Genomic DNA, 18,319 nt, shown 5'->3' on the forward strand with positions numbered 1-18,319 from the left:
GATAAACATCACTACGATGAACTATGACGGACTAACCAATACTATGACCACGGCGAATTATAGTTATGACTATGGGAAGTCATAGTCATGGTTACAGTGTCTGACGTCATAACAGATGAATGCAGATGACAACTGAGTGCCCAGACACGTCTGAACACACCAGGCGTTGTCGCACTAACAGCGGTGGCACCATGGCCAGGAGACAAATGCTTTTGCATTGCCGCACCTAAGGAGGCTCAAATGCAACCCCCCTCCCCATATCAGTACTTTTTTCTGCACCAGTTAAGCACGACATCTCCACCTCCTGGATCACTCATGACCATCCCGCTACAAGGCTCCGATTAGACACGCGCCGCTACTGACGTCATCGCTGTGCGGTCGTTTTTGCCGAGAGCAGCGGAGGTGCCTCCGTTATATGCGAACATTTCACCCACCGCTGGAATGGAGAGGAAGATTGCCTAGTGTTGGGCCCAAAACATGAACTCTGGCTTGTAATTGGTGGCGTAATGAACGCGGATTAAAGGATTTCATCAGTTTTCCTTTTTCCTAAATTTCCCACAGAAGGAAGTCAGGTAGTTTAGGTGTTATGGAAGCTTTAAAAAAATGTTTCTAGCGTTAAATTTTCTTTGAGAGTCGAGTTGTTACGACTGAGGCCACATTTTGTGCCCAATATCAATAATAATCAATAAATCCTTATTTGTCATTGAATACACTGTGTTGGTTATATAGGCAGCAGAACCCCAGAACTCGTGCAAGAGTCGTAAAAGAGGTTTATGTGGTTAATAATGTCATAAAAACAGTCACGCAATAGAAAGAGATAAAAAAATCATGGCTATATAGAAACATCAGATGTTACTTGGTCAGTAAAAGTAAAGCATTACAAAATGTGCTGTTTTGGTTCCCTGCAAAATTGTTGGTAGTTCTTTATGCTTGTAATGTGTGGCAGTATAGTGCGTTGAGATAAATGACTGCAGCATATGTAAATGAATGAGCACAATAATTTGTTCTAATGCGTGGGACCTGTATATATGATCGAGTGGAATAGGTACTGTTTCGTCGCAGAAGTTTCACAGCAGGGTAAAATTGCTATTTTATTCAGTAATTTATATATTACATTGGTAATACAGTACTGGATGCCGTTGCGAACGTTCAAGATATTAAGATGCCGAAAAATCAAAAACAGCAGAGTCTCGTTTGTGCAAAATTGATATATTGCGCAGAACAGTATTTTGGGCAACCTGTAATTAACTATTTAAACGAATGCTACTGATGCACTAGCCACTGTAGCATAGGAAGCACAATGTTCAGACATGTATTTGAAAACTATGTAACACTATAAGTTTGTTCTTCAGCTCTTGATGCTAATGACATTCTTCGTATATAGTAAAGAGAACAGCCTCGTGGTGCACAAAACGACTGGCAGCTTTATGCGAATGGTTTCCCTGGCATACCTCTAACGTTTTATTTCTTAACCATTGCTTGAAGTTGGCTGGGACATCCTGAATATTTTATCAGGTCCAGCAAAAAGGCCTTGGTGAAGGTCATTCACTCACCAACTCAGTGTTCACCGCCCATCTTCGCAGGTCAAAGCAGGGTCATGAGGGTGCGGACGCAGAGAGAATGGTAGCCGCGCTTACGCTCTACCTTATACGTGAACTCCTGCCAAGGCCTAAATCGGACCCTTCTATTCTTCCCAAGCGCATCTCCCTCCCGGCGCTCCCCGTATATTCTGCGAACTCTACGGGAGCGCGCAGGTGAATGAATATATGTATACTTTCATTTACTTTTTTATCCTGGTAGCGTGTAAGCTTCTTATCATATCGTTTCTAAAACCTGGTCGGCCGCTTCAGGGCAGCTTTAACGCCAGCAGAAACGTTCCCCTACCTGCTTGGTCATAGCGCCTTTCTCACGTGATATGTATCATCTTATGTGCATTGTCTTATTTTTATTTTATTTCTGCGCCGTTGCCTATTCATCGCCATGCATTTACTATCAGCCTTTTTAAGTACTAAACGTAGTCTTTTTTTTCTCTCAGTTTTCTTCTCTATGAGGTCACTGCGGGCTCGGATTTCTGTAGAAGAAAGAAGGACACAACCGCGACATAACGACGCTGGGTGTGCCCCTGTTCCTATAAGTATACTGATCGGCTCGTTTCTTGCAAAAGACATTGATTCAGTGTGCCCTTCAGCGAGATGGGGTGCTCCTGAACCTTCAGTGGCTCTGAGATCTTCATAGGCCGATAGCCTATACTTTGGTCACAAAAGCGTGCCATATATTCTTATTGCTACAAAACGAACATGTTCTATACAGCTCAGCCGTATACGTTAAACCCGGCGCTTTTCTTTGTCGACGACGTATTCTTCTTATGCTTGCGTTGAAGGTCTATTGAAAGCTAATAAGAGCTTAATGAAGGTGGTCTGTAAAGGCCTTCAATGAAATTTATTCTAAGAATTGCACTTCATATCGCTAAGTTGGCACCTTGACATTTTACGCAAAAATTATAATTTTAATATAGTGCTTTCCGGCTAAAATTGTGGGTTGGCCCCCCGTACAATTTATTTTTAGTTATAAATTTCACTAAAGAGTACTGGTTATATTTTACCTTTGCGTACTCTGGCACGAAGATGACAAATTGTGTTCACGTCGTTTAATTTCTGACTTTTTTTTTCTTACCCTGGCTCTTACGTCGTAACTAGCGCCTATTTTTCTTGTACCCTTAATAGCTGCTACAAATGCTTCATTTGCTTAGGCATACGCGACGCATACTGTACGAGCACAATTGTAAACGAGAAACTATCAACACATTTCATTCTACAATTCATATACAAAAAGGTAAATGAAAAACTAGTATTTTGTCTGTCGACATAGTCTCCATTCTTTTCAAAACACTTTCGCTATCATTGACAAACCGGCTCGTTTTTTTTTTTTTTTTTTTTTTTTTTGCAAGAAAAATGTTTTCAGTTAGTTCAGAAGCCAATTCTGCATAGCTTCTTCCGAATGTGTTTCTTTGAAATCCATGAACTGGCAAAGAATGCTTAAGCGTGTTCAACAAACAAAACTGGGAGAGAGAGAGAGAGAGAGAGAGAGAGAGAGAGAGAGAGAGAGACCAGAGCTGTTGTGAGGGGGTTCCAGCAGCATAAAAACGTGTTATAATTTTATTATATATACGTTCGTTAAGCGCAAGGAGTTGCAATAGCTGGTTTTGCATTGAATTGAATTGAAGATGGTTTTCCTCGTGTTGTCTTTCCTTCCTGCTGTCCCGTGTCCGCGCCAGTTTCCCTTCAATGCTAGTCACACGTATAGCTTTGCGTGAGAAAATTGTAGAACGAAACGCGCGGACAAGTTTTTGCTTGCCGTCGTGGAATTTTTTTTTTTTTAAATTTCAAATCCTGAATTTTCATACAGCGCGTGAAACTTTAAACACTGCATAGCATAGACTCGTGGGATCGAATCATGGTTACGTTTCGATAAATGGGAAACACCGAATTACTCGTGCAATATGCGCTGTATGCTCGGTATATCTCAAGGGAACGTGCACCAAATGCAATCTACATAAAAGATGTTAACTTTTTTAAATGTGTGTGTGCGACTGAGACCAAGTGTATAGCGTCAAATGTATACAAAATGCAAGATTCACAATTTTTCCTCGACACATAGCACATCAGTTAATTCTTTGTACGCGCGTCCAAAAAGAAAACGTCAATGTCGAAAGAAAAAGAAAGAAAACGGGAAGCTTGATCGCTGCCTTTGTACTCCAGAGTAATAAATTCGTTCAATTGTTGCTCGTTCGTCAAATGCTCTGAAAAAAGCAAGGCCGTGAAGCGGTAAAATACAAGACCGAATATATACGTATATTTCGCGTCTCCTTCCTCTGGAAATGAATCGAGAGTCTGGGCCTGGAGCACGTCTCTGCGAGGGGTCAAGTGTAATTCGTCATCATTACTGCGCCGTCTCCGACGACTCGGAGCGACGGAGCCGTGGCAGAGAATAATTACGCGTTTCCGCAGACCTCGCGAGGGCGTCTTTCGTTTCCTAAGCGCGCAGCGTGGGACACGAAGCGGATAAGGTTATTTCTCAAAAGGTTACGGTTACTTTACACGCACGCGTGCACGTGCGTATATCTTATAGAGATTCGCTGATATGTAACACTGTTCGTTTTTTTTTTAATTACAGCGGAATATTTTAAATATCATATAAAATACAAAAACAACAGCATCGACCTTGTTTTAATATACACAAACAAAATAATACTTTAAAATTTCTACACTTACTGAGCCTTTAGTGCACTGCGCCGACAAGTTACTAAACTACGATTTCCTTACTTTGTACGGGCATTTCCATTCTTACCAATCGTCTGCTCTGTCCCGTCCACCGCCGGCCAAAACTATCCAACCTCTGAAATCGAACCTTCAATTCACTCTGTTTGATACGGCAGCTCCGGCTGTTCTGTACGCAGGACTTACAGTCTCGTCAGTACCCAGAAATTCCGGAGAAGTGATTTTTTTTCATTGGGAGATTATTTTGAACCACTTTTTGTTACCATATCTTAAGACTGCACTATAACACTGAATACATCCTCAGATCACCTATCTGTACGCTTGCAATTTTTCTGGTATTTCCGAGGCGCACCGCATTTCCTTTCTACCGCAGTCTTAACTATTTGGTGCGAGGGAAGATAAACTTGAAAGACGAGATTTTCCTACGCATTAGAACGTTAGACCATACCCACCATTAGTGCCTGCTAACAAGATTCTTACAGTATTCCACGCTTGCCTCAAGTTTGAAGTGATCTTCAAGGATGCTGAACTTGTCCACATGGCGAGTCTTTTCGGGCTCTTAGCTGCTACACGTTTACATCGTTTTAGAGTACAGGGACAGTCGCTTCTTCCTCTCATTTGCATTATCTATGCGTCCCACGTTCATTTAAGCTAAATATAAGACATGCTTTATCAAATTTTAAGCTCTTGTTGCTCTTTTGACTTAATGTTCCTTTCCTATCTAAAGCCGGCTGTACAGGCGCCGATCGGATAAGATTCAATTGCAGTCTTAACTATTTGGTGCGAGGGAAGATAAACTTGAAAGACAAGATTTTCCTACGCAAAAAAAAAAAACAAAAAAAAACATGAATATCTTAGACCTCAAGTTGAAAGAGGTTATCGCAATCAGGAGAAAGATAGCCGACACACCAAATACTCGTCTTTCCGAAGGGTCTGTCATCTTCACTCCTTCCGACGACTTTACGCATCGCCACCGTCTACGCCTGCCTTTGCAGTGCTTACTTTTGAAGCTGACGGCAGCCCCATGGCCGTCCTCAATCCTTTCATGTTGCTCTTTTTCTTCTCTTCGTGGCGAGTGTCTGGGACGCCAGCCTTTCACCTCGGTGGCTGTATGCGACAACTGCGATGATAACCTTTGCCACACACCGGTAACTGCGCATACTCCTGCTTCTGCTGATCCATCCCAAGTAGACGTCTTCGCCAGTTCCAGTGACGACAAACTAACGCTGACCCAATAGGCACTTGCCTTGCTTGACCAATTCCGTTCTTCCCTTGATTTGTCACATAATCGTTTAGGCCGCACATCTCTTGTTACTCATCGGATCGACACTGGTACTCACTCGTCCCTGCGCCAACGACCTTATCGCGTTCTCGCTGCCGAACGTCAAATCATCGACGAACATGTGGCCAATATACTTAAACGTGGCGTTCAAGCTTCGCACAGTCCTTGGGCCTCCTCCTTCGTTCTTGACACCAAAAAAGACGGCTCAATCCGCTTCTGCGTTGATTATCGGTGCTCAATAAAATCATTCGCAAGAACGTCTATCCCTTGCCCCGAATTGACGACGCCTTGACTTTTTGCAAGGCGCCGAATTTTTCTCATCTTCAGACCTCCGTTCAGAGTACTGGCAAGTCCCGCTAGCTGATGCTGACCGTACCAAGACAGCTTTCGGGACGCCAGACGGACAGTAAGAATTCAATGTCATGCCGTTCGGATTGTGCAATGCACATGTTTGAGCGCATGATGGACACCATACATTGCGCGGCTTCAAGTGAGATGCCTTCTTGTGCATACTTATATTTTCTCGCCGGATTTCCCGACACATCAGGCTTGTTTGTGATATGTGTTGAAATGTCTGGTCTCCATCTGAATTAAAGAGAAAAAAAAAAAAAAGTTACTTCTCCGCCCGCCAATTGACAATTTTGGGCCATGTCGTGTCTAAGGACGATAGGCTTCCCGACCCAGTTAAACTTCGCGCTGTCACTGCTTTCCGAAAATCCTCCACGGTGAAGGAACGTCGAAGTTTCATCGGCCTCTGCTCTTACTTCCGATGCTTCATTTTCTATTTTGCTTCCATCATCGCACCCTTGACAACCCACCTTCGCATAAGCAACGGCCTCTCCGGCTGGTGTTCTGCATGTGACGAAGCGTTCAGAACACTGCTCCGACTGCTTACTTCACCGCCCATGTTGCGGCATTTTGACCCTGATGCTCGGACTAAGGTCCACACTGATGCCAGTGGCACAGGTATCAGTGCTGTTGTAACGCAACGTAAACCCAGGTGCGTTTGATGATGTAGCCTACGTGAGCCGCACCTTGACGAAGACGAAGCCTAAACCACTCAGTTACTAAGAACGAGTACCTAGCCATAGTTTGGGCGATAGGGAAATTTCGACCTTACGTGCACAGCCGATCATTCGAAGTCGTTCCAGACTACCATTCGCTGTGTTGGGCGATAGGAAAATTCTGACCTTACGTGTATGGCCGACCATTCGAAGTCGTTACAGACCACCATTCGCTGTGATTGGCTGTCCTCCCTTAAATATCCCACTGGCCGCCTCGCTCGCTGGACCTTACGGTTTAAAAAAAAAAAATGATATTCGTGTGGTATATATCGCTCTGGAAAGAAGCATAACCACGCTGACGCTACCCTCTACCCCTGACAATGTTTGCGGTTCCCCATCGACTGCAGTTCCTTGTCTTTGACCAACATGGCAGCAAACCAGCTCAAATACTCCTGAATCGCATCCTTCCTCGGCTTTCTTTAGCACCCTTCGACCACTTCGACGCCTCGCAATCCACCGCCAGGCTGCTCGTGATTGCCTCTTATACCGCCGAAATTATCAAAATATCTTTCTTAAGTCGCAAATGGATGCTTGCCATTTCGCACTATAATGTAGACCCGGAAAATAAGAATTAAAACCTGAGTAGTTAAATTTGGTTAATAGATATTCGAATCATCCATTTCTATCACGTACATGAGACTCACTGTGCTTTGAAATTATCGTCCAGGGACTGCACAGATGTATATTTCACAGTCTACAAACAATGGGTTTGCAAATGGTTCAACAATATAAAATTAGAACGACGCGCAATTTCGCCTCAAAGTGCAGCTGGAACGGTTTTAGAATCAAACTTAACTAATTTAGTCGATTCCGTGAAGGCTGGCTCTAAAGCATAGCGGGTCGTTTTTCGCTGACATTTATATTTAAGCCTTAACATTGAATGAATCAGTTTCGGCGTTCGGGCTTCTCCGTAGCGCGCGATGCCGAGTAGGGGCACTAAAGATGACTTCATCACCAGGCGTGACATATTTCTAGCGCATAAACGCTTACACTGCTGCACTGAGAGAGAAACCTAACGCCGAAGAAGGTTAAGGGCACGATGTGCTGTTTGGCGGCACCGGACGACTCACAAAATAAATAGGGTGGAAGCATTTGTAAAGTATCCAATAATGATGTTATCGTAAAGTTTATCCGCATTACTTTGCTACTATGAGGTGAAGCCTGAAGATTGTCGTGACCTTGTTTGTTGGCTACGTGACATCGTTATATGACAGCGCTAAACCATTTGTGAGCTTAATCTTAAAGGTTCATATATATTCACGTCTGCACATCTCAAATCATTATTTTCCCGGACTGCAAGAGATTGGAACGACCTGCCAGCTGAATCTTTCGCCCATCCTGACCACGAATTTTTCAAGACATTCATCATCAAATTATTTACATGATTTGTTAGCCCGCCCCTCATGTAACGCACAAGTGGCCATTTGAGGTACCAATAAATAAATAAATAAATAAATAAATAAATAAATAAATAAATAAATAAATAAATAAATAAATAAATAAATAAATAAATAAATAAATAAATAAATAAATAAATAAATAAATAAATAAATAAATAAATAAATAAATAAATAAATAAATAAATAAATAAATAAATAAATAAATATTCTAATGAGTGGAAGTCGTGAAATTCTCGAGAACTTGTTACAGCTTCCCTTTAGGAGAACATAGACGCAATCTCTCCTTCAGTATAGCGAGTTGGTTTTGTCTTCAGGGGGAAGAGGCGCGTTATTCTCTGTCATTTACAATCACAATGCCATAAACGGCAAAAAAAAAAAAAAAAAAATGGAGGCACAGTCCTGGTCAAAACTCCTCAAGCAGAAGGATTTTCGTCTCAGCCGCAAAATGGAGTCGTGACGGCAAGGGCGTTTAAAATGCTGGGGAATTGTTTTTGTCACAGAACGAAATAATCTCGTAGCATTTTACGGCCTTTCAGTCTTTAACGGTGCCATGATGGTTTCATTTTGCGGCTGAGACAAAAATACTTTAGCTTCAGAACTTTTAACCAAGACTGTACATATGCCAACGGTTCGAATCCCTGTAGCGAAATGGGCTCCAATTCGATAAGAAATGGAGGCTAAATGAGAAGCGTAATGGTATGACACCACAATGAAAGCTGCACAAAAAAAGCTTGCGTCACAATTTTAATGCGGAATCACGTGACAGCACTTTTCGGGCACGTTTTTCTCGAAACTAGGGTTCGGCGACGGTGACGGCCACTGTGGCGCCTTCTCAAGCCAATAAGCAATATAAGGCACTCTGCAAAAATCACCCTGTAGGCTCGCCTTCAAGGGCAATTCCGACGGCAACTCCGAGGAGTTTACTGATATCTTTAAAGTAAGTTATTTCCAGTTTGATAATCTATTGTATCAATCTTCACAGCGGTTCGATGTCTTGCTGCAGCGCAAATTTATTTTAAAATATCTCATTTCGTGAGTAACGTTGCAAAGGTGGTAGTTGGTTTTCCATATTTATTTCGGGGCCTCAATCTGGAAGATTTCCGCGGGAAACCTTGGGCCAGTGACATCACTGGTTGCACGGTCGTCTATAATTGATCTGCCTTTGGTGCAGGACTAAACTTTCTTTTGGTCATTTCAGAGGAATAGTGACTCCAGCTGTAGCTTGCGTTCGCCCGTTTAGATAATCAACACGCACATGACAGATTATAGGGGCCGTATCCAGGACGTGATAGGTTGGTCTGTAGTGACGTCACAGGCTGGTTGAAACCTACTTTCGCTGTCGGTTTCCTGGTTCTTGCTCTTTTAAAATACTTCTACGTCATATGTTATAGAAAACGTTATTTTTTTATTTTTTTTTTGCTGGGAAAAGAGGATCTTTATAAACTCAAGATGGTCAAGAAACTGCGCAATTGCTCTTCAAGTACCACAGGAGCATCCGTAAAGTTTCTAATCCCGTCTCTCTGCGTCCGACCGTCTGAAGCTATAGTTGCATCTTCAATATAAACTCTATAACATGAAAAGGCTAACGTTTGTTTGTTTTTTTCCACGCAGCATATTTCGTGCCCAGTTACATCTAGTTATCTGATTCCTGCTACAAAGTTACTGTCTGAGGTTTTATAATCAATGATACCCTACCCTCTTTTTATTAATGATAGAGCTTTGTAAGTCCTACCACGTCCGCAAGCAGTGTATTGATAGGTATGCCTTGTTACACTCAAATTTGAGCAGGCACCACGCTATTCTTGTGAAGTAAGCATTCTGTTACACGCTAATAGATAGCTGTAGCGAAAATACATGCTCCGTTGCAGCTTTCGTACTGCATACTATATGTACTCTGATAAAGCCCTGACGATGAGGAGGTAAGTGCAATATCGTACGCGGATATTGCAGTTAACTGATCTCAAATTTTGTTTCACCAATTTACTGTGTGTGGTACAGGATAATTTTAAATAATGCGATAGCTCATTAAACATTTCACGCAGATGCAGTGGTAGAGGCAAAGCACATGTTTAGTTTCAGTGTTTGTGGACTGGCCCTTAATAACGTCCTTACAAGGAGGGCCCTGCAAGCATACAAATTGATGATACAAATGAACGTAAGCAATCCGATAATTCCCACTATATACAACTCTATATGCGGCATCTTTTAACTGTTAGGCAACTGTGGGACAATCATCATCATCATCATCATCATCATCATCATCATAAGCCGGACTATACCCACTGTAGGGCGAAGAACTCTCCTATATTCCTGCAATTAACCCGGTCTTATGCTAGCTGTATCCACTTGACCCCGGCGAACTTAACCTCATCCACCCACCTAATTTTCTGCCGCCCTCTGCAATGTTGACTATATATAACCTATGCTCCCTGTACGTAACAAACAATTTGGTTTTGAAGTTTTTCTTTCCTGTGCCCACACAGAGTAGTTAAAACGGCTATACAAAACTAAATTAATTCAGCCATACAAAACCCAATTAAATCAGCCATACAAAAACTTTTTTTTTTTTTCAAAATAATCGTGAAGCAACTGTGTAATATCGTGAGATACATTTATGAATGTACTGATAGAAACGGTCCAAGCTTGTGACGGGCAGCAAAAATATTCCTTTTGTAGTTTGTTTTTCTCGCAACAATCAAGACTGTCATAGGAAACAAACAAAGAGTGTTTTCAAAAATAAACAGCAAAATCTATAAGCATTCCGAAGGAGGATCTACGGATATATTTATTGTTATGGTGCATGCAGTTATGCAAGTTGTGAGAAAACTATGCATTCAAAAACCCTTTCCTCGAATTAGTCCAAAACTTTTGGGTATATTCTTTAACGAGGTTACCATAATCAAGCTTTCTCGCAACCAAAATGGTGAATGAAGTGTAGGCGTCGCTGACTTCGGCAAACTCATATACCCAGTGTCTATATAGTGCCCCCCTTCTACTCAACAAACAGCTACTCTGTAGTCGGGTTCGAGTTCGGCATTTCAAAATAATTTTATTGTTTGAAATTGCATGGTGCCAGATTTTATAAGGTAGACCATGGGTACACTTTCATTTAATTCAGTTAGCTTATGCTTTTTCAATCACCACTGATAAAAGGAAGAAGAATATGTCGGAATGTGCGTGCAGTACAGCTTGAACAATAATATGCAATACCATAAGTTGGATTTCCTCTGTGTGGTCCATCTCGCCTTCAAACTCTGCTTACGCTTGTCTTTTCCTTACCCTTGTAGCTTACATCGTCATGCAATATAGATAAGGTGAAATGTGCGGACAAATATCCGTGTATAGCGTAACGGTTCAACAAAATATAGACAAAAATATAGAGTTGTGGGCAGAGCCCCGACGTCCGTAACGTCTTTACCGTTGGAAAAAAAAAAAAAGGGGGGGGGGGGGGGGGGAGGCACGGGTTATGGAGTAAGGGGGTTGTAGCAGACAAAACAAATAAAAATGAAATGTCGCATCTTGCAAACGAACTTGTAAACGCAAGCGGACGGTGGGACATGGCGCGCACTCAAGGACCGCGGAAAACGAGGGAGAGAGAGATAGAAAACGAAAGAAAATCTTCCATTTACCTCCCTTTATTTGTTTCTCAACCTTTTCTGCATTATTTCCACTTCCTGAATCGTCCTTTCCAGTATGTCTTTCTTTTCCTTGAGATATAGAAGAAAAAAATAAGAGACCAGGAGGTGGAGAACAAGGAAAACGTAAACACCGAGCGCCGGTAGCGGCATCGTCCAATCGCGGTCGGGCTGAGGCGCGGATTCCGTCTCGACCAATCAGATCGCTTCGCGTCGCCGAAAACGTAGGCGCGTATGAGCGAGGAAGAGGGAGAGAACGAAAGAAACAAAGTGAGAGAGAGAATAAAAGGCGAGACGGCGGCGGGAGCTCTAGGGGCTGCGAAGAAGCGGCGCGGCCGAAATGACAAGCGCGCGGTGTCACAGCGGCCGCGCGTGGCGGCGACGAACGCTGCGTGCTGCTCCTGCATGCATGCGTGCGAAAGGGAAAACGTGATGCGAAAAGGAATGGGGAAAAAAAAAAAAGTACGAAAAACGAAAGCAATATGTCTTGGCTACACGTACGTAAGAAAGGGTGCGGAGAAAACGAAAAAGGAAAAGGAACGGAAAGATAGACGGCGCTGGCTGCTTGTCACGCGCGTTTCTTCGCAGCATTGCTTATAAAGGTGAAGCTTTCATTTTTTATATACCATTTTTCTTTTCCTTGTCCCCTATATCTGTAGCTGCAGATGTGCGCCGCGGCTCCTTATGCATCCATGACGATGCTTTCGTCCCCTCTGTGCCGGCCCTACGAGTGTTTCCAAGGACCGTGTTCAGCTTTTATTCCTTTTTCCTCAAAAATTTTTCATCTCGTTTTTTTTTTTCTACCCCGAGGAAATGAAATAAAAACGAAAAGTTAGGGGTGCAGGAGACTTCCATTTACCTCGCATCTTTCTTCTTGTTTCTTCACGGACCTTGGATCCGTTTTGAATATGTTTTGATGATCATTAAACCTCCTTTTTTTTATTAATATGCACGTTCGTGTCCTGCAGCAAATCCAGCGTAGCCACAGGCATGCGTTCGAAAGCCAATATTTTTTCTGCAAGAAGTAAATGAAGAAAAGAAAATTTGCCCCGGTATTTAAGCCTTGTTTCCTTGCAGACAAGAAGTAAATAAGCGCTTCCTTTCTTCAAAAAAAAATAAAAATAAAAATAGATTTAGCCTCTCCCCTGCACCCCCCTCCTCTCATGTTCTTCTTTTTTTTTTTTTTGTCTCGTTGGAGGAAAAAGAAAATGTGGCAAGTCGTTAGAGTCGGATAAGCAAACTCTCTTTTTTACCTTAATTCTATTCCGCTGTGAACTTAACTCGTTTTTTTTTTATTTGCATTTTGGAAAAATATGAATGTTCAAATGCTTTAGTTTTTCAGGACTTAATGCCATCGGAAACAAATTCCTAAAGATTTTTAGGTAGTTTTTATATTCCTACACGGAATATACTCTCATTACTCGGCTGCTTTGCAGCGCAAAGGTATGGATATATTTGTGTTTTTCGTAAAGTTTGATTCGAGATGACTCTAAGACCTTCGCTTAAGCTGGGCGCCAAATTTCTTTGGTGATTTGTTGTGATCTTGATGCTTCTGAAATGTGGTTGCATATTTAACAGCATTTCACTTAACCGTCTGATATAACGTCTACGTATTTCACTTGGTACAGCAATTTCCTTACTTGACATAATACACGCGCACACACACACACAGTTGAGCTTCACTTGTATTGTCAAAAATCTTGTCCAATTCTCTGAAAATATCCTGCGCTCGAAAGTTATAATGGTTCCGACAATAAAACGCCAATATATCTGCCCATAATTGGATGCTTATAAAGTTCGCAAACTAAAATGGAAATGTCTGAACAAAGGGTTGGTGCATAGTTTGCACTAGAAGATTCACTATAATTATTGCTACCAATGCCTGATAAATATTTTGTTTCGGACTTGCTAAATTTAACTGGCGCAACTTAGTATGTATCGCCCCTATAATGGGAGAGATACAATTCAAGAAAAAAAGTGACAGATGCTCATTAATGGCCATTCAGTCAAACGTTTGAATCGAGTTTCACGACTCCGCGGATACCTGATTAAGCAATGGCAAACTCATTTAATCTGTCGCCCCTTCTGACGTCACGCTAGCAGTACCCAGGACGTCATGAGAATCGGTCGACGCCATTGGCCAGAGGGCATCCTCTTAGAGGCTCATGCTGCTGCAGTGCGATTTATCTCCGACTACAGCACAATCTCGTTGATACGTTCCTGGTTTATGTGATCTCGCGGTTCGCATGCGCTAAAACTCGCACACAGTAAAAATGTCCCATAGAGCACATATGCAACTTTTGTTCCGGCTATTACGTTCCCGGATAACATAATATCTTGAATACTACGTTTAGTATTTCGTAAAAATGCGGCCGTAGGATGCATTTGCTGATAAACAGCACATATAGTTTTAAACATTTCTTAGTGCTGCTAGCGATGCTGTCGATTTCAAGGGGTAGTGTTTCGCCATGGTAGTTCGGAATGAAATTCTTTGGCTGATACCGCTCACTGCTTCACCGCTGTACACGCCAGTGATGCGAGCCACTTTATTTTGACGCGCAGTCTAGCCTCGCCTACAAATCGTCTTACAGAGAGGCTCGGTCTAACATTGATGGATAAATTTTTCTGCAAAGAGTTCTCAGGACAACACAATGGCAGGGACATTTGTGTAAAATATGTTAATTTTGCAGCCTCCGCTGCACAGCTAGCATAGCCACTGACAGCTTTTGCTATTATATTCGGTGCAACGTTCACTTCTGTGGGCTGAAATAAAAGCGCAAACAAAAGAAAGAAGAAGGAAAAAATTGTCGACGATTATGTTACTTCCTATTGCGACATCTGTGCGCAACTCATCAGCTATTTCAGCTTTTCGATAGATTGAGGCAAAGAATTCGAGCAAGACATGTATGTACAATTACAGACAACTTTTAGAGCGGTCCGAACGTGGGGGTACGCGATACGCGTGAGCTACAGAGAGCACGGCGCCCACTTATTATGGCGGCTTCTCTGCAGTACTGTAGTGTACAAAGGCAAAGCATCAAATGCTTAACGGAAACGTAAAGGAAAGAAGCCAACAGTCGGCGAGGCCAAGGAAAGCGTTGGGGATGGTACTTTGTCTTTTCTTTTTTTTTTTTTAAGTTTACTTGGATAATCACAGAAATTAGTATTGTAATCTGTTTAGGGGAAAGATAATTAGACACAAAGTAGAAGAAAAAACAACGTGCCGATGGTGGGATCCGAACCCACGACCTCCGAATAGCGCGTCCGGTGCTCTTCCAACTGAGCTACATCGGCCGCTGTCCCCCCTGCTACTTTCTTGGGTATTTATGTTGTCTGTATACGAACCTTGAGAGTGTTCACCAGCGCCACCCTCAGCCATAGCGGCGGACGTGGGACGTCCTTTGTTACCGCCAGCGTCACGTAGAACGTGATCAAGAGCGAGGGCGAAAGCTGTGCTAGAACCCTCTTACGCTACCTATGGCTTCAAGACTGCCAGAACCGAGACCCCCGTAAGCTACAAGCAGATCAATCAAGGGAAATGAGGGTGCTCGTTATAATACACGAAGGAAAGAAGCCAACAGTCGAAAAGACAGAACAAAGAAAAGCGAGGAAGGGCGTATGCTACACTTATAATTGAAAAAATTAACGAAGAAAATACCAAAACTGCACGGTGACTTGTAAGATGCAAACTTTTCTTTTTCTGCGGACATTGAGGAACTTTTTGAATAGATGCCGCACGGTGGGCGGTTCAATGCAGTGAGGGAGTGAAGAGGTTGGACCGGTGTCCTTTCAGACCTCTTGCTGTTTTAACATTGACTCGTTTGTAGAACTTCTTACCATAATCCCTAACCATATGGAACGTTCTTATATTAAAAAAACATGCGATTTGTATTGGCTCAAGCGTAGCGCCTGTACTTTGTGGAATTTTCTTTCCTAAGTTTGGACGACAGCTTCTGTCCAGGTTGGGCAATGAGCGCGTTGTATGCATGCCTGTATATGTCGATGATTTCATTGTTGTTCAAAAATTTCTCCTAGAGGTGATTTTATTTTGAGTACCAGGCACCAGCAAATCATATGAAGACAGCTACAGAAGGGGACCCTCCCCAACTCAGACTGCATATCAAAATTCATAAATAAGGATATGAATCCCTGCTGCTGTGTTTGAGGCCAGAAAGAAAACTTAGACCTGTGAGCTGGACGTGCAAAGGCCTGCGGTACGCTAGCTTAGTTTTCTCAAACCTCCACCCTTATTCTCAATAAAATTTTATCAGCCTCAGTCAGCCGTAGACTCGATCTTAACCCATTTGAAAGGGATCATGAATTCATTGACCTTTTCCACCGAACTTCCGGCCGCTGACTCCAGTTTCTGGGTCTCTAGATATTTACCTCTATTTTAATCCTGCTGGGCCTTTTTGTTGATCTTACGACCCTCGGTATAAGAGAGTGCTACACATTCGAAGCTCATTAAAAGAGGCATAGCAGCCTCTACACTCAAGTCAAGTCTACACTCAAGTCATGTCTACACTCATGTCTAAACTCATGTCTATACACTCAAGTCATGTCCTTCCGGAGTGGGAATAAGTTTTGAAAATCAGGTTGAAAGACTCACGAAGGCTGGCTTCCCTGGAGAAGCTTTGAGGTAGTCGCTGAGCTCTCAGGAAAAACCTGCAAGAAGATAAAGAAGAAAAAGGAGACATCCTGTTACCACTGCAAAAAGGACCAAAAGGAAGTTTGAGGTAATGCCCTATGTGCACAGGTTCTCGCAGAATGTGAAGAAAATGGCAGAAACGTTTGGGGTTGATATGTTTTCAGCAACCCTCTAGCTTGCAAAGCTAGAATCCTGTATGTGGTACAAAAAACAGGAAGCCGCTCGTCTCATGCGCCACCTAGAATTGTCTATCAGTTCTAGATGCCTAAACGTAAGGCTAGGTGAACGTGCTTCTTCACTACGCCAACAAGCAGGTGAACACTTGTCAGAGCACTGCAAGAAATGCAAAGGTCGCTTCTTTCTCTGAACCAGACTCAGATCTTGTAGCGATCAGTTGGCGAAGGAAATCTGGGAAGCCCGCCAAATCCCAAAATGCAGTAGTGACACGTGCGTTATCTTAACGCAGCTTCTGCTTACCTCACGGACAACACACAAATTACAAAAGAAAGAGTGATTAAGTTTGCATAGCTGTCATTGTGTGCTTTCGCTCCCATTTTCTATTATGTTTTATTTATTTTTATTTGTTGTCTTTCGTTTATCAGTGTTGGTTTTTTTTTCTTCCAGGATTTATGCATATAGATGCTGTTGCTTAGTAAATTGGAGTTGCTTTTTTTTTAGTTCTTTCTTCGTTCGATTTCATTCATATGTATACCAGCCACCCAGCCATAGCAGTCAGTGTTTCCTCCAGTGTGACAGATGGGTCTATAAAGATCCATGCAGTATACATACAAACATATATTGTGCAGCCTAGTATATTTAGACATCTTACACAAGTAAGAACTGAATCGGCTGAATCCAACAGGAAATCTGATGCTTTCTTTCTTGGTAAGAAACACACCGCTGAAATTGCTCGTTAAAACGCCCGGTCTGGGCGATGCTATTGTATTAAAAAAGAAGAAACAATGTAATTTTAAGACATTGGTAAGAGTTATCTTTGTTGAGTCGATTATATTGCAAAATAACGCTCTTTTTTGTCTTGTTTTACTCAGTGCAATTGCTGTTTTTTACAGGATACTTTCCCGATACAAACTTTCTGTGGCTATGCATGAGCTAGGGATCTATAGTTTCAGCTGTACAAGTGGCGCCATCTAGGATCGCTGCGTAGATTGGCGGTTTAACCATGACCTCCACGATCAGCTACGGTGTAACGGCGTGCTTGATCCTGGAAGGCCATGGGTTAATGATGCTCTGTTGACCAGTCCCTCTGTATACCGGGCGAACCATAGATGTGGTGCCAATGGGAGCCGCCCCATCATGTGATGAATGTTTCCCCTGCATACTTAAACCTTGTTATACAAGGGAAATCACCTTCCATGATGGCTCAGTGGTTCAGACACTTGGCTAAAAAACCCGAGTATCCGGTTTCAAACCCTACTTGCAATATGCTCAGATAGCTTTTTTTTTTTTTTTTTTTTTTTTTTTTTAATGTGAAAGTGCTACAAGATATCACTCATAGGCTCCATCACTCTCTGTTGGCTGGCGAACTTGAAAGATTCGCCGGAGAGAGTAGCGTGTTGAAGCCGCTATACCGGACTTACTTTTTGAATTACCCGAGCAAGATGACGTTGTTATTACCTCACAACAGTTTAGCCAATCAGAGTGACGGTACAGACAAGACCGGAGGTGATTCTTGGTTGGTGGTGGGGAGCATATTAATGATTTCGCATACGGGTAGTTAGATTCAGTAGCTGAGCGTGCACTGAGCCATCGTGGTGGATACTTCGGCTCGTTATAACCATGCTTGCATGTTTTAGTCGGAGAAAACATCCATCATTCGACGGCGCAGCTTCCAGATGGCGCTACAATTAGGGTCAACCCGCTGCAAGGGACTGGCCCATAGCTTCGTCAACCCGTGGCCTCCGAGATCAAGCACGCTGTCGCGCGGGAGCTGATCGTGGAGGCCACAGTTTAACATCCACAATTTGACCTAGCAGTTACCAGATGGCGCCACAA

At 42.7% G+C, this 18,319-nt stretch overlaps 1 long non-coding RNA gene and 1 other non-coding gene across 4 annotated transcripts in view; both read right to left on the minus strand.

Annotated features, from left to right (window-relative positions):
* LOC146175659 (uncharacterized) overlaps positions 1-18,319 on the minus strand; it is a 305,977-nt gene that overhangs the window by 251,760 nt on the left and 35,898 nt on the right. For all 3 annotated transcript variants that reach the window (XR_014701452.1, XR_014701454.1, XR_014701453.1), the window contains exon 2: positions 16,268-16,323. This is a non-coding gene — a long non-coding RNA (uncharacterized LOC146175659). The remainder of the gene's footprint in view (positions 1-16,267; positions 16,324-18,319) is intronic.
* Positions 14,880-14,952, minus strand: TRNAA-CGC (transfer RNA alanine (anticodon CGC)). The gene has a single exon. It is a non-coding gene; the product is annotated as a tRNA-Ala (tRNA).

This window comes from Amblyomma maculatum, chromosome 10, assembly GCF_055883805.1.
Source record: "Amblyomma maculatum isolate TAMU_Amacu chromosome 10, ASM5588380v1, whole genome shotgun sequence".
NCBI classification, from domain to species: domain Eukaryota; kingdom Metazoa; phylum Arthropoda; class Arachnida; order Ixodida; family Ixodidae; genus Amblyomma; species Amblyomma maculatum.